The 13,074-nt window shown below is 43.7% G+C and overlaps 1 protein-coding gene across 5 annotated transcripts in view; it reads left to right on the top strand.

The window, feature by feature from the left end:
* The window catches only part of camta1a (calmodulin binding transcription activator 1a), a 297,294-nt gene that overhangs the window by 116,817 nt on the left and 167,403 nt on the right, over positions 1-13,074 (top strand). The gene's annotated exons all lie outside the window — the stretch shown is intronic.

Here is a 13,074-nt window from a genome sequence, read left to right on the forward strand (position 1 = left end):
TGGGATCAGTGATGGGTAAGTGTACTACAGTCCCTGCCCATTATACCGTCTGTTTATGCTTACCTGTTAAAGACCAAGACACGATTCTCATCTCAGTTTGTTCTGTATAAACATTTCCACTACACTGATCTGTGAAGGAACATCAGGTGGCCGCTAACTGTAGTGTAATCCCGTAAACTGTTGTTTTGGCAGTGCAGCCATTGCGGAGATAAGGGGATGCAGATGTTTTCTCGCTAGCTGTTCCCAGATGAGATGTCATTATCCAGGGCTTGGTCTCAAACCTGCTGTTTTTTAGCCCATCTTCTTAACTGGGTGACTGACTGTGTACCGGATGCAAAGGCACACTCAAATGTGCACTTTATGCCGATGTTACCCGCTCGTCTCCTGCAGGCTGGGGCTTATCTCGTGGTCACGGCCAGACAGAGACACCTGCGAATGCTGCGGATTAGCAGGCTGCCTGGAGTAAGGTGTTTAATGCATTGCCCTGAGGATCCAGGGCTGAGGGCAGGCTGAGTTGTGAGGCTGACGCAAGCTCAATGGAGGCATCTCAAGGCCTAGATTGAGATCAATGACTTCTCAAAGCTGCCATATAAAACATTCAATGAGGGAGTCATTTGAGAGACACAGGTAAACAAGCTTTGATTACAACAGAGAGAAAGAAGAGAGTGTTCACTCTTTTAAAAGTCTTGCTGAAACAGCAACAAGGCTGCTTGTTCTCTTTTGTGTTGGAGATGCCATGTTGAATCTCCACTCTTAATTAATTTGGTGAGCACTGAGAAGGGAGCGTTTGTCACCCCTGCTCTCGGCTGTTAGTGCTATTTGTCTCCCGGTGACCTTTGATTTCACACTGCATTGGTTTTCTCCCGTTATGGACAAGAGGCGCTTTTTGCTGACAACAGAGGAAACCTTATCTTTTAAATAAGTAATTCCTCAACTGCTCAGTGAGTTCACCAGCAGCAAAATATTGGGATTGCTGAAAAGGCAGACACAGAAGCACACTGGGGAAACGATCTTCTCTCTATATATGCTTCAGCACCTTCAACTGACTCTCATTAAATATTCCGTGATGCCGTGTTTGAACAAGACTTTCTTCACAATGCTTTATTATTCACAACAAAGGAGCTGAGGTTGTTTTTACATGATACATATGGAATATTGTTTATAGTTAGATCCACTGTGAATCAGAATCCACAATAGCCTCCTTGCTATGTAGTTTAAAGTCTATAAATATAATATCAAGCATCCAAAAGGATCAACGATTGGTTTCAATCCATATTCAAAATGTTGTCGGAAACGTTTTCTGAAAATCTTTGTGATTTCGGGTGTGAATTGGGCGTGGCTAAGATTCATATTAATTGTAAGAACACACATAATATAAGTAACATCACATTTATTGCTCACAGGTTTTAGGTGTCAACCAGGTTTGTCTTCATGGCTTCAATCTTTTGCCACATTGCTATTATTTAGAACTGAAATAAAATAACCTTGAAACAAACCAAAGTTTTTGGTACTTCTTTTGACGCCGCAAGTGTTAAAACAATATCTGATATTTTGATGAATGAAAGTAATTCATTTTGAACCAAAAAAGAGAGTACTCTCTAAACTGCACATATATGTTGGCAACATTAGGGCAATGTAGACTGTGTTCAGGAGTTTGTTTGCATTTCTTTGTAATGAAAAACGAGCCATTAGCCAACATTGGGTGTCTAGGACTTGTAGTATTATTGCCGTGGTATTAAAACTGGTATTGATATCTTATGATTTTTTACAAGAATCATATAAATGTTTGAAAATCTGGTATCGTGACAAACCCTAGAACAAACAAGGTCATCTTAGCCAATGTTTTGGATGTGTATGCTAATTAAAGATAAATGTTTGCAAATCATTTTTTAGTCACCACTTGAATTGAAAAGTTGTCAGATGGCAGGGCTTCTGCTGCTCTCCTCATTCTGAATCACTTGATTCAAAAATACAGTTTATGGCCGCCAACGCTGATTGACATATGTGCCAATGTTTTGGTACCAGGCAGATGTCAATCCAAAACATGATCTGCCATTCCTCCACAATCTTGAGAAAAAGTCTTAACATTTATTTTCACCTTGATTTGTGCAGGTCAGAGCTTTAAGTTCACATCAGAAAAGCATTTTCTTGTATTTCAAGGCTAATTTCACCAGTCTTTAAGGACATTTTGGGCTTTATAACTGGATTCACATTACATTCCGTATTGTTTGATTGTGTCAGTTGTTTGGAGAGCCTGTTGTTAGGAGGTCTCTATGTGAGTGTACATGGACAGCTCTGTGTTTGGCATCTGCTGTCGGTGTGACATAGGAGGCACAGAGGGGGCAGGTTAATCGTTGTTTTGTAGAGAGGTTTAGGCAGTGACACAATAGCACCAGCCAGGCCTCTTTGGCACCAGACGGGGCACAGAGCTGTAGGTTTTTTGGGGAGGAAGCATTGACTGGTGTGACGGTTAGAGTGACTGAGAGGTGGGACGGATGAGGGAATTGCAAGGGGATGGATGTGTTGGCACCTGGCTCTGTGGGTTCTGGCTGGGTGCTGGAGCAGTCTCCGGTAACATTGATGCATGGCTATGAATTATATTATGCCTTGGCAGCTGCTTACTCCCAGATTCATCTTAGCAGTCATTGTGTTATTTATTTATTTGTTTCCACTATTTGTCAAAAGTGTTCCAGAGGAAAAAAAGACGGGGAAAAAATCAACGTAACAAGATTTAAAAATGAGGCAGATTTAGGGTATTTTGGAATGGGTTTTTGCAAAAGTAAAAGCATTATGACAGCTTGCAAAGGTGCAGCACCTTAATTCTGATGGAGTGCTTTGTTTCTGGCAAAATGTCACGGGGCGAGAAAAAAGATTGTGAGGCAACTTACAAGACGCTTTTCTCTGAACATCCCTCGAACACCTGGCTGGGAAGCTGCCAGGATAACACCTCATTCAATGGCTGCCTGCGAGTTGAAGCAGCCCAGGCTTGAGGGGAGATAGAAGTGATGCCTTGGGCCTTTTGTTCAACCCTGACATGGCTGTTCGGACACCTTTGTTCTGGGCGGAGAGGCCCATTCACAGCGTGCCCGGGGAACAAATTGAATCTGGTTGACAATTAATAGCCGTGCGGCATGTTTAATTAAGAGCATGTAGCCAGAGAGCGACGTGAGGGAGATAAACAGAGGGGAGCTGCTCAGAGCCAGACTGGCCTCACAAAGGAGGAGGCCATTGGAGCGTCTGGCTGATCGATTCCCCACCGTCTGCAGAGAGCAGCATTCACAAAGAGCAGCCTGCGTTTTCCCCTCTCGACGGGGCCAAACTTTAAGAGGGAGAGAGATGTGAGACTGATAATGCACACAAGGCAGATGGGAGTATGCAGATAGAGGCAGAAAAGTTGAAGAAAAGTTAGCTCAGTGGAAAAACAAAGTGCAAGTGAAACCTATACAGCTGCACAGATGCACTTTAGGAGCTTCAATTTGGCGAAAATGACCTTGAATTTCCTGGTTATGAGAGGTTGAGTGGTCATTGACTGGGGCTCATGTTGATGGTGTGCGTTACATAGATGTCTGCTGTTTGGGTCTGCTGTTTGGAGGCGAAAACATGCATGCCCGCAAGCTGGTTTGACTTCAGGCGTCTGTGACCTTCACAATCCCACATTCCCGTTATTGTAACATGAACACAAAGGGGCAGAGAGCCAGGAGAGAGAGGGTGAGCGAGAGAGAGGGAAAGGGAGCACATGACAGCTTGTCTGATAGGCCAAACAATACCAGTCATGGCTGGCCGATGCAATGGACAGATAGTCTCACACACACCGGACACACACACACACACACACACACACACACACACTTCAATTAAAGAGAGCCCTCCTCCAGAACTAACAATCACATCAGTCAGCAAGATGGCAGGAGCTGAGATGAGATGAAATGAGAGCAGTTCATATGAGGATTTGACTGATACTGTTTGTGTGCCGGCATGTACAGTCAGCATTCATATATGTGTATGTGTGTTCTTAATGGACATGTGTGTGCTGACAGTGTGTGTGTGTGTGTGTACAGGACATAGCAATAGAGGAGAAAAGGCATGAGTCTGACAGACAAAATTGTGATCCTTTCATGCTGACGAGTAGTTGGGGGGGAAAAAAGGGTTTCTGTCGGCTAATTGGCCTGAGCTGGAAATCTGGCCATCCCTTTGGTGAATTTCTAGACGTGTCTTGTCTTTATGTCTTTTCTCTCCGTCTCTAGAGCAGCGTTTGTGTCGTGCTCTGTGGATGGACAATGTGGGCTCAATATCTCATCCTGTTTCTCTTCACGACATATACTGTAGTCGATTAAAGATGTAACATTTTGCCCTTTCACACATAATCTGCCTCTTCTTCTGCTTGCTTTACTTTCAGCCACCACCTCCTCTTTCCTCTCCTTCGCCTCCTCTCTTCCTGCTTTGACATGGACATGGCGAGCAGGCTTTAGTTTGTGTGTCACAATTTGTTCTCCTGTCAGAACATTCTGGATGTTTGTATTCAAGCTCCCTTTGACTGTAGCTGCATATTGAGAACACGCTGATCCAAACACCATAAACTTTGCATAACCTCACATATTCTCTCACAGCATGCTACTTATGCACACACACACATTTGCATCGCATGCTCACAGGCACACGTGCGTGACTCCATGAGTCAAATATTCTGCAATTTTGAAGGAAGGCCTGTAGGTGGTTCTCGGGTGTGTCTTGGATTGAAAGTTAGAAATTGGTTTCATGCAAGGGTGCCCCAGTCATTTGGCTGCACTGAATAGTGGAATCCAGAGGATAATGCAGGCATTAATTGATTCTGGAGCCTGAAATAAATAGGCTTTCAGGCTCACATGAGACTGAACTCAGCTCATTTGTGCCTCCCATGGATACAGGGGAGTCTTTGCCCCTCACGCCTCCTTTGGATTGGTCCTGTAGGAGCCTTAAAATGAAACCTGACAACATTTGATTGATATGAAGTGAACGGTGACCTTCTAGATTCCACCGTCACTTCATTTATGCATGATACCATCGCTCCTTGACTTTTTATGGAAATTTGGATGATATTTGAGGATGTAATGCTTAGATTCCTACAATGTCTCCACAGAGAGAAATCACACCTCAATTATATTTAGATGACATTTAATGTCCTCGCAGCAGATTTCTTTGCCGCAATGCCTTCCTCACACAAAGCATAAGACAGCAACAAATTTAGCATTTGCATCTGCGCTCTATATCAAATTGTAAAATTATATTATGAGTCAACAGAACTGGTGGCTTTTGGAGCTTCAATCTGACACGGCACTTTCAATACCTGCTGTCTTCAAAAAGGAATGAAAGTGTCCTGTCAAATTGAAACACTAAAGAATTAAAGGCAGAGAGGAGAAACGAAGAGGACCGCCTCCTCTAGTGAATTTGGCCACTCATGCAGGTTTTTCCATCATTCTGTGAGCAGACGTTGGGTGTGAGGGGGAGAAAGGTTCAGCAGCAGAGTGGGGTAACAGTCTGGAGTCTCGGCAGTGGGGCTCGGGTAAGGTTAACATCATGGAGAATCCGCCACTCTCCGTTCTCCTTGGTTGGGCTGTCAGCAGGGGGGGAACCAGACATCCTGCTGCATAGATGATGAAGAGGACGTGCGGCGTGGACGCCAGAGGTCAGACAGCCACGGGGCGCCAGGAAGTGAACCTGGCTGCTTCCCTGCCGCGCCCTGCAGAGCACCACTATGCATCAGTGTGCGCACACGTACACATTTTTTTTTGCCCTGTTTACTAATGTAGTGCTCCATATTTCCATCCAGCCTCCAACTCGTCTTAAAGTCTTGCCAGAAGTTAGAGCCTGAGGGAAAGAGAGGGAGGGAGAGAGAGAGAGAGAGAGAGGAGGAAAAAAAGAGGTGTAATAGAATCATTACACAAGATACATCTCTCAAGGGTACAGCAGTAGGAGGTCCCATATGGGCTTTACATCAGCAGGCACACACACACACCTTCATAGCAGCAACCAGAGGGTCACAATACTAGCTAATTATGGCTGACAAAGATGGATGTATTTCATCTCAGTCAACTTTATGTCCAATTCCAACTCTGTGTGTCCCCAACACACAACATGCAGTTGATCCATTCCCACATAAACCCTTCTCTGAGTCCTCCATGTCTCTGTTATGCTTCTTGTGCTCTCCATTTTCCTCCCCCTCTATTTTTGCTCTGTCTTTGCTGCTGCTTCTCTGCTACCTCCGTGTTCTGTTAAGCACACAAATGTGCAAATGCAAATATAGGAGAGCATTCACAGGTGTGTTGTTACAGTGTAGGAGATGGTTGCTGACCGTTGTAGTCCTTCAAGGCCAGATAATTTCATCCCCTCAACCAACATCACAGACAGCAGCCGTGACACTAAAGCCAAAACAATCCTGTCTCATGCCAGCCCCCCTCCCTCTCTCTGTCCGTCCGTCCTGTTTTGCTTCAGCATATAGCTGCAGCTACTTATTCCAAGGCAGAGGAGGTGGGAAGGGAGACAGAGTGTTCTGGCCATTACAAACACAGTCACCAGACAGGGTACTGTAGAAAAATACAACAATAATGAGAATACCTACAATGTATGTCTTCTACTTGTATTTGGTGTAACAAAATAAGAACAAATAACAAAAGTCTTATTTTGTGCAAGTATACATTTAATATCACAAATATTCCAAGTGTTTATCAATTCAAGCTGTTTCTGAAAAAGTTATTCATGGACATGTTAGCTGGACCCTAGTTTGACAAGTAGAAAAGTAGGAATTAAAACTGGGAAGAGGAACATTCTTATATTATTTTTTATAATCATATTACATATACAGTATATAGTGTATCTATAGTTGGAGCTTGCAGTATTGCAAATTGGCTTGTGATTAATTGTTTTGCAATTGATGAAAAACTTTAAGAATTGCCAAATAAGCCTTCTTTACAAGCCTCAACATGCTGTTGAGACACACCAAACCACTGGAACAGCCACAATTAAATTGATTCTACAAGTCTGGAGGGGTACAACCTGTCTTCCAATAGGCTATTCCCTTGTTTGAGATTGTTTTGTAGGGTGATATCTGAAATCTGCCTTACTTTGGGAGTTGGGTTGAGAAGTCTGCAACACATACCTTATCTTTAATTTGATACACCTATACAGAAACCCGGCTGTCTGCCACTGTTCTTTCTTTGTGTGCAGTTTTCTGCTTGTATAGTAGAATATATGGTACATAAGTGATATTGTAAACAAAAAAAGGAGAGTGCTGGTGTAGTAGCTTCTGTGAGTAACATTGATTGTAGGAGCAGGGAGGCGTGCAGTGTTGAGGGGAGCAAGAGGAGGCTACCCTGCAGAACGCTTTTTTTTTTTTCTGTACAGTCTTATGGCCAGTATTCCAAGCACAAATGTGTAGGGAGGCTTCGACCAACTACTGGAAAACATCTAAGCTATCCAGGATCAATACCAAATTGATCCCTGAACTATGTATAATGTAGGCCAGTGGATGGTTGGTCTTGCTCTTCCTACCTCCTGCATGGCAAGAGAGTGCAGAAGTGCAGGAGCTAAGGAGGAACATAGATAGAGAAACACGTCCCCGTTTGGCTGTGGTATGTTTAAAGTATAATGTTAGGCCTCTGTGGTGTAGATGTGCATGTCTGCTGAGTAACTTTGCTGAGTCTGATTCATGAACATGGATTTTTGTGAACCATTGATGACACACTTTCTGTTTTGAAATTGATCTGCTCCATCAGCTGCCAAAATCACAGGATGGTTTGTGTTTTTATTTTTTGGAAAGATAGAGAAGAAGAAAATCTGTGTTGCGTCTTCAGAGTGGAGCAACAGAGTGGACACAGTGTGACTTTGACCCCTCCCTCTTAGCATGGGAAACCCCATAGAGGTTCTAATGAGCCGGATGCTGGAGAGGGCATCTTTTTTAACCCAGCACAGGGACTCATAGAACAGCATCACTCCTCTTTAATAGATGCCAAGTGCAGCTGTCAACAGCTCCGTAATCTATTGTTCCTTACTTTCACTTTCTCTCACTCTCCCAGGTCTCTCTTTCCCCTCTCACTTTCACTCCTTTCCCCTTGTCCTGAACGTCCATCCTTAAAGCAGATTCACTGCATCCCGTTATGATCCATGCTTGAAAAATCTTTAAGCCAAGCTGGAGGTTAAAGCTTCCTTCTCTCTACCTTCCCAGGCTTAAAAGAGTAATATGGCCATATGAGATTACATAGATACTGTGTGTGATACATTATTGCTAGTGCATTAAGAATTCATGAAGTATAAACAAAAAAACCCCAATATGATTCAGCAGAGGTGCTTTTGCTTGCAGAATCGAACCGAAGCGCTCTTTTTTTTAATCACCGTACCTTCACACTTCCCCTCTTTTAAATGCATTTATCATTGTCAAGGGGAAAAAAAACTTAAAACTTTCCTCCTCCTCTCTCCTTTTTGATTATCCTTTCCCTTTTCAGTTACTCCCCCAACCTCCTTCGTCTCCATCCCTTTCTTCAGGGACCAGTCTGTATCTCTTTTGTGTCTAATTGCATTTGAATTTTTTCCTGGTGTAATCTTGTGATAGCCCAGAGCTTCTGCAAACTCCTACACCCCTCCTCCCCCCTCCTCCCATATCCGCGCCAGTCCATTTGTGCCCGGTCCTGGGCAGGTTGGTTTCCTGGGCTGCCCTGGAGGAAATATCAGATGACCTGGCTCTCCACAGCAAAACCCAGGTCATCAGGGAGGGCTCCTCTCACAATATCCCTCGCTTGCCCCCCCCCCCTTCTTTCATCCACTTCCTGCTTTCAAGTGCAGGGCAAGGTCAAAGCTTTGAGGCTGCGTTCCCCAGACTTCACCACAAGGCAGACTGGAGGCGCTGTACTCCTCTCTCTACCCAGACTCTGTTCCATCTTTTCTTTTGCATCTTCCTGCTCTCTCATATTCATTTCATTAGCTCAAGCTTTTACTGCAATCAATACTGATGCTAAAGTTAGATTTTCTAATACAGCGATTCATTAGAGCCTTTTCATTAGTGACACTAGAGCACCACTATAACTGGAATAATACAGTAATGGACAAACACATGTTGTAATTGTTGAATACTTCTTTTTTTGGGGGGGAAATGAAAACTGGTTTTAAATGTCTGAGCCACCAAATAATGACTCTGTTATCTTATGTTTTTACATAATGTGTCTCGTAAATCATGGGCTTAAGAATCTAAGATTAAATTCCCAAACAATGATGTCAGCGTTGTTATTTAAATGTAAGCGTAGCACAGACAGGATTTTGCTCCAGTGTTCAGTCCTCCCCCCAGTTCTCTGTCTTATTTTCTGTCACGTCAAATACGCTGTGGATGCAGAAGGAGAGGCGAGACATTATGGATGGTGTTTGGAGACAGGTGTCTGATGCGTCCTGAGATAATGCCAAAAGACTCCTATCTGTCCCTCTAATGGAACAGCGACAGTTGTTTCAAGTGATCAGGTCTGTCATCCAAATGCCGAAGCGTTGGTCCTCTCAACACCTCTATTTCCTCCCATAAATCAAAGTTGCCAGTGAGAGAGAGAATCAGACGGAACAGCAAAACAATCTAGCCTCAGGTGATCCCGGGATAGTGAATCTACTCTGGAATAACTCCATCAAATACTGGCATCATGTTTGACTGCATTTTGGTTGAAAATCTAATGACATTTTTTTCTGATCAAGTCTACAAAACAGTTTCTCCTGAGAATGCCAGAATAATTTTTGAGACAATCAAAATATGGGACAAGTCAAGTGTTTTTATTTTCCAGGAGTTTCCTGCTCCTGCAACCACCCCCTTCCTTGGTGCAAAGAATTGAAAAGGGATGAATATGTTAGTGTCATCTGCAATTTCAAATAGGTAGACATTTCAAAAGCTGATTCTCTCTGGAGAAAATGTTGTACCTCTGGAGTGAAAATATCATTTGAAAGGCGAGACAGTAAAAGCTAGTCATCTCAAAATGAAAATTTCCTCACGGTGGCTTTCCTTTTCACCTCAGCGGTTATAAGAAAGGGGGAAGAAAATGAGAGTGAGTGAGAGTCAGATTGGAGAAGGTGTGTGAAGGCTTTGAAAAGAGAGAACTAAAAGGGAGAAACACACTGATGAGGAGAGGAGTGACACCTCCTGAAGAGCATGTTAATAACGTGCCAGGCTTGGACAGGTAACCGGTAATCAGACCCCTCTGATTGTGACAAGGCAGACAGGAAACACACACAAACACTCTCGGCCTCTCCATCTCCATCAGCCCCTGAAACTGCAAGACTGCTCCGTTGTGTTCTGGGGCAGCCCCCTTTTGCTAACAGTGTGTCGCAGCTTTTATGGAGACAAAAGAAACAAATGAGATGGCTGGGTTACAACAAACAGCTCCGGGTTGTTCTCTCCCCTGTAAAATGAAAGGGCCTTTTTCTTTCTTTCTTTTTTTTTCTTCCTGCAACCACCGTGTCAATTAGAGGAGGTGTTGCTCATACTCATTCTCTGGTTCACTGCCAGCTTGAGGTGATTGTTATTTATTTAGATCCAGCTTGGAAAGGGAGTTTAAGCAGTGCAGAAAACAGCCCTTACTGGAAGAGTGTATTTCAACATTACCTGGAGATAAAACCCCAGGAAGGATCATGCCAGCGGGGAGGCTGAGGCATAAAGGAAGGAAGTAAAAACAGCCTGGCACGAGCCGGATTCTGATCTGTGAGGTGGGAACTGTGTAAAGAAAGCCTCTTCTAAACATTTCCCCCGGGTACTGAGAGAAGGCCAGAGGCACTGAGGTCAGCAGATAGAGTCCTGCGCCCATTGACAGCTGCTGGTTTGACTTTGATGCACCATCAGTGTTCGGCACAACTCTCCACCCACCCCTCCTCACTCTGCCCATCTCGCGCTAACCACCGCAAGCGTGTTTGCTCAACCTGAACGCACGCTAGCCTCTCATTATGCCGCCCATGCAAACTTTGTCTCTTTTGCAGCTGTTTAATGGCTGCACGTCTGTTTTTGTTTGTTTCCTCACCATAAGATTATTGCACCTTTATGGTTGGTCGGGGGGTTGGAATAATCCCTGGCATCTGTTCGAAGAGGGAGGGGTGCGCCCAGAGCCAGAGGTAGAGGCATACTTCTATTTTTTTATTTTTTTAAGTACGAGACCATGCGGCCCCCTATTTCATCTCCTGCTACTGAGGCTGAGGCTGGGGCTGGATTTTTAAAGCGAGTGATGGAGGGGCTGTATGCTAACCGGCACAGAGGTCACTGAAGGAGCTTCCCCCTGCCGTTCTCCTTCCCAAAATGATCACAGAATATCAGCGATTAATCCAACTGCTGTTTTGTTAGTCTAATTTACCCACAACTGTATGCACAGAAGTAACTTACATTGACCCCAGTTGTGAATACTTATTTTCCTCTTTCCTTTCATTGATGTGTTTTTTTTCCTCTTGTATTAAAGGAGCGAGCCTTAGCTCCTCATCCCCTTTGCTATCTTTTTCCTAATTCAAGTCTCCATCTTGCCATGACTTCACAGCCTCTGGTCATTATGGCAAGAGAACAGGAAGTTAATCAACACAGCTTTATCTCCCAGCCTGCACCTGGAGGCGAGGGTGCCAGTCATGCTACCACCAAACCACTCTTTTGGGACCCCTGCCAGCCTGGGAACCCCTCACAGGGCCATGCCCTGCAGCGTCCCTGTGGGCTATTGCCAGTGTGCTGTGACTCTCTGCCAGGTCACACTTGTGACTTGTGGCCTTGATGAGCCAATAGGAGCTTTCTTAATGTGTATTAAGTGTGTCTGCATGCAAAAACGGATAAGTCATCTGGAGTTATAAAGAGAATAATTACAACTTGCTTGTGCTGCCACATATGTCTAAAAAAAGCTTTGACGAAGCTTTCTGTTTTTGGACACATTATTCAGGGGCGTTAACAGGGAAATGCAAGTGGTGAATGACCCCCACCACTGAAATCTAATGTACTAACCCATAAGCTTTGATTGGTTATCTACTCAGTCAGAGATGGATTGTGTTCAAACCAACTTCAACCAGCTTTTGTGGCATTTCATTATAGCACATTTTCTATTTGTGGTACTTTTGACAGACTCTTTTGGAGATGTATCTCGTTTATGAGCCCTTAAAGAATATTATATTATTTTTAAATTGTAAAAAAAAATGTCTACAGGAGTTTTGGGAATGCATGATGCTGTCAATATAAGTACTTGAAAGTATTACTGGAGACAGAAATGGTAAATAAATTCTACTTGGACATGTGTCTGCACACTTCTTCATGCTACCAAGCTGCCCCAGTCGATCTACCTCAGTCACAAATGATTGACACACCTATGATGTCATTGCCCCATGTGGACATTGTAACAATGTAACAACATATTTCCCCCAGAGGTTGAGTGTTATCCTCCTCAAGCCTCACAGACAAAACAAGACAATATTTGAACAACATATTCCAACATAAAGGTTTGTTGACACTCTAACAAGAGGAGAGATGCACATCCTTAAAAAAACTGAAAACATATTTTTGTAGAAGATGACACCGGGTCTGTGTCGAGCTGGCTCTCTCTAACAGTCTGAGAAGCTGACAAATGTTCCTGCTGAAGAGTGAATTGCTGCCTGTCGCTGTTAATCATTAGGTTGTGTACCAGCATCCAAAGTGCTTTTATTTCTGCCCATTAGTTTGGTGAGAAAATGGCTGGGTATGGTCTGGCGTGTTCTCCTCTTATACTCAGACAGAAGTAGTAGGCAGGGTGAGCATGGGAAAGATGAAAGTGTTTCAAGTATCTCTATTTCTAATAGTGACAGTTTGGACTTTTTGTGTGTCTATGCTATATCTTTGTACACAACTATCTCCCAATGGATCTCCGGCCTTTTTCTTAAGACACAGAACACAGGCATGTCAATATTGTGAGACTGGCGTGTAATTATTATTCAAAGGTTAAAGAGTGGATTGATCCAAAGAGGAGTGTCAAGGGCAGATCAAAGGGATTTAGGGGAGGATCGGACCAAAAAATGTTAAAAGCCGCTCGCTCTCAAACACAGAGATGTCAATCTTCCTGAGAGCACCTTGATGTCCTCAGAGGAGAA

This window comes from Labrus mixtus, chromosome 15 (assembly GCF_963584025.1).
Source record: "Labrus mixtus chromosome 15, fLabMix1.1, whole genome shotgun sequence".
Classification (NCBI taxonomy): Eukaryota; Metazoa; Chordata; class Actinopteri; order Labriformes; family Labridae; genus Labrus; species Labrus mixtus.